Source organism: Pyrus communis, chromosome 6 (genome assembly GCF_041283825.1).
Source record: "Pyrus communis isolate YQ-2024b chromosome 6, ASM4128382v1, whole genome shotgun sequence".
In the NCBI taxonomy this organism is placed as follows: domain Eukaryota; kingdom Viridiplantae; phylum Streptophyta; class Magnoliopsida; order Rosales; family Rosaceae; genus Pyrus; species Pyrus communis.
The window spans coordinates 12,662,714-12,666,814 of record NC_142570.1 but is presented as its reverse complement, the minus strand read 5'-3'; positions in this window follow the sequence as shown (position 1 = coordinate 12,666,814).

Sequence of the window (4,101 nt, the reverse complement as noted above, 5' to 3'; positions counted from 1 at the left end):
CCTATATTCTTTTGTTACAAGATAATTTATCTACATTTTTGTAGTACATACTAATTGTAACGACCCGTTCCCAATTATTATGATTTTTATAATTTAAAAAAAAAGTGAATTTACAAAAATGCCCTTTAAGGTAAATGTGTTGACTTTTGTTGACTACCTTGCCGAATTACGTAAGATTCATTTTCTTGGCGTGTCCTCGTAGTACTCATCGTTACGGACGCGTGGGCACAAACGGATCGTGATTTGGAGTTATAACGAAGGAGATATTTGGAAAGCTCCAGTTTTTTTAAGCTTAATCTGGACAGGTACGTGTGTGGCCCAAATTTAAAGAAAGGAAAATTGGGCAGTGGAGATGAAATATAAAGGAGAGAAAGGAGGGAGGAACCAGACCAGAAAGAGATAGTGACCAATGGGAAGAGAGAACAAGGAAGGGAAAGGAGAGGAACCGGCCAGGTCCCCTTTCGACCCGCGACCCAGGTTGTAACCGGTGGGTTCTCCAGTGAATTTCACCATTTTTCCGACGAAATGGGCCAATTCATCATTTCCAGTCATCAATTCTACTCCTCATCTACCATTTCCACTTCAAATTTGAAAGGATAGGGTTTGGAATTGAAGGGTTTTGCACCGGTGGGTACCACGGTTACGGAGTGGCGACCCACCAAATCCGAAGGTACCTCAGTCAACCATTACCATCAATTGACTTCCCTTGAGGCCTGGAACAAAGCCCATGCATTGGTTGGAGCAACGGAGTTGTTTTGGGAGTCGAATCAAGAACACCAAATTTAAGGGTTTCCAATGGGCTTTCATGAAATTAAGGCTTTTGCCGGCCAAATTGGCCTTAGTCACAGGTATGAAAGTTGCTCCACTCATTGAGATCTTTATTCTTGTAAAGTTTGAGAATTTTTTGAAATAGTAGAATTTTCAGGCAAGTTGGGGGGCCGACCGCCACCTATGGCAGTGCGTGGGCTGAGACGTCCCATGACCTTCCTAGGCTAAATTTGAATACCCTGATTCCATTGGTGAAGTCCGATTGAGGAATTTCCTTCATATGAATGTAGTTTCATTAAGGTCCGCCGCTTGATTATTATATCAATTGACGATCCAACAGTTGGATCGTCACCAAACTTTGATACATTATAATACGTAATATTTGACGATATTAAAAACTTATGAATCGAGAATCCGATGTATGGATCTTCCCGAATAGGATATGTAAGTTATATGTTCTATTGATGAGAATTCTAAGACATGATTTGATAATTGTTTTAGGCACCGATCGTTCGTGATGCCTTGATGTTTGTGTTAGGGAGTTGTAGCGCAGACTCTAGGCGAGTGGGCTTTTGGTTTTCTATATATACGTATATATATGTTTTCCATTTTTCGCAGAAATTGTTTTAAATGGATTTACGTTTTAAGTGCCATGTCATGCTTGCATTTCATTTTATTATATGCATTGGTATGTATATGCATACTATTGTATGACATTGCGGAGGCCAGGTAAGTTTTAGGTGAGTACTGTATGATGTTAGTGGTTGCATTGGTTATGGTTATACGTAGAGGCATGTAGAGCTCATTATCTTGCACCCCGGTGGTAGTGCTCCCACTTATGGCCAACGCACAGCCCTTTACGTGAAGTTCACCTCCCGCACCGCACGCTCACCTTGGATCCAAGTTTGGTGCACAGCCATGTCGTACAGACCATATTAGGTGGTTCCGACTCGTAATGAGCTATAGATTCAACCGTATAGGTCATGTTAGGTGACTCCGGCTAGCATATCATTTTACATTGATTTATTTTACCTGGCTTACTCATTTCATTGCTGAGATACTTGACATGGCATATATTTGGCTTTCACTACTCTCGAGCATGCTTTCTATATACGTATGTATTATTATTTTCTGAGAAATTATAAGGGTTTTACAGTGAGGGGTTATAACATTTTCGAAAGGTTTTTATTAAAAACTTTATTTTCAGGCCCACTCACCCTTGTTTTGCGCCCCTCCAGGTTTTAGCTGCTGAAAGTTTGTATCGACGAGGATTCATGACAAATCTCAGTATCTGGCTACCTCTGAGGGTGTGATCCTTACCCATATTACTGTACTTTACTTATGCTCTGACGTCGCGTGTGAAATGGATTCATCCCCGCTCACAACACACTCGTCTTTAGGTCTATTTAGGTTTAAATTTATTCACATTTTCCACATCATTACACTTTATGGCTTCGTCACCTTCCAAGTGTTGGCCAGCACAGCTCGATTCGGAGTCCTAGTGGACATTCCGAGTCGGGGTGTGTCACTAATTCACCAATCTACTTATTAATTTACCTATACAAATAATAAAGTCATATAATTAATTATAATATCCAAAGTAATCATATACATTTTTTCTTTACAATATCACACCGATGGGGTAGGTAAATTATTTTTACAGCATTCTAATCTAAGTGGATACTAACATATAGCTAGGTAAATTATTTTCTATGAAAAGAAAAAAAATACAACCATTATTTTGTATAATTATTTTTTACACGAATTATTTGTCCATATTTCAACATAAAACACCACAATATATTTATTTATATTATATATTGCATGCTAATAAGGTAAGTTAGTTTCACGATAAAACAATTGACACACCTCGACCGAGATCAGGAAATGTTGGCCGTCACGTGGAAGTGACGTAACCATGTGCACAGTGTGGAACCTAATAAATAATAATAAAAGTACGAATAAATAAAAACCAAGCTATACACAAAGTAAATAACATACATGTGCAACCGTAAGTGTGAGAAACAAAGTTCAGAGCACGGAAGACCTAATGCAATCCGGGAGAAACAACACTAAATAAACACACCAAAAGGTGGTCCTACACTGGTGATAATCTGTCAGATAAGCCGGGAAAATCCTCTGGGGAGCCACCAAAAGTGCTAGCCAACCTAGAACCTGAAGAGATGCAAAACAGAAAGCGTGAGTGGGCAAAAACAAGCTTTTCAAAAACCATTTCATAAACCAAGTTCTAACCACTCGCCGTAAAACCTGTATACTTCCCAGAAAAATAGAATATATACATATATATAAATCATGCTCGGAAAATATGCCATGCCAAATGTCTCGAAATAAAATGCAAGTACTCAGGTAATGCCAAACAATGCCATGTAATTTGTCAGCCAGAGTCACCTAACGTGACCTGTACGGCTGAATCTAAAGCTCAAATCTCCATTTCACCAACTATACCTGCACACGAGTCAGAACCACCTAAAGTGGTCTGTACGACAGGACTGGGTGTATAATAAGTACGCTCAAGTGCTACGATCACGTGAAGACTGAACGAATAATCGCAGGTCACCTACGAGTCGGAACCACCTAAAGTGGTATGCACGACAGGACTGTGCACCTAACTTGGATCCAAGATGAGCGTGTGGTGCGGGAGGTGATCATCACGTGAAGGACTGTGCCCAACTCTGGGCGTGAGCACTAACACCGGGGGTGCAGGTTATGAGCTCTCTATGCATCTCAAATCACTACTGAACATAAACATAAACCATAACTCATTTGGCACTTACCTGTGCGTATGCAGCACCAACATATATATATATATATATATATATATATATATATATATATATATGCAACTAATAATGCATAATTAAATGGGTAAACATAATGCATGGCATATAAATGTATAAACGTTTCATTTCACTTTCTGAGAAAAACATAAGTATATAGGTATATACGGAAAACCAAAAGCCCACTCACTGGTATGTAGAAGGGTCGTAGCCCCCTTGCCTCGAGTGACCGCGCTCGTCCTTAGGGTAGGTCTCACCACTTTCAAGCACTAAAACCCACGGAATCTCGCCGGGAAAACACCACCAACTCCGGCTAAATCTGCAACTCATGATCCCAACGTCCAAAACCTTCAAAAGAACCACCCTGAGCCTCCTAAGGACCTCACCAAGCTTCCTACAAGCTTGAAATTCCCAAAAACACAAGATTTAACATGTGCATGAACAATGACCAAATCGGGGGATCTCGAGTTAGACGTGAAAACGAAGGTATCCTTACCTGAAATGGGTATGGTTGAACTCCTAAGGACCTCACGAG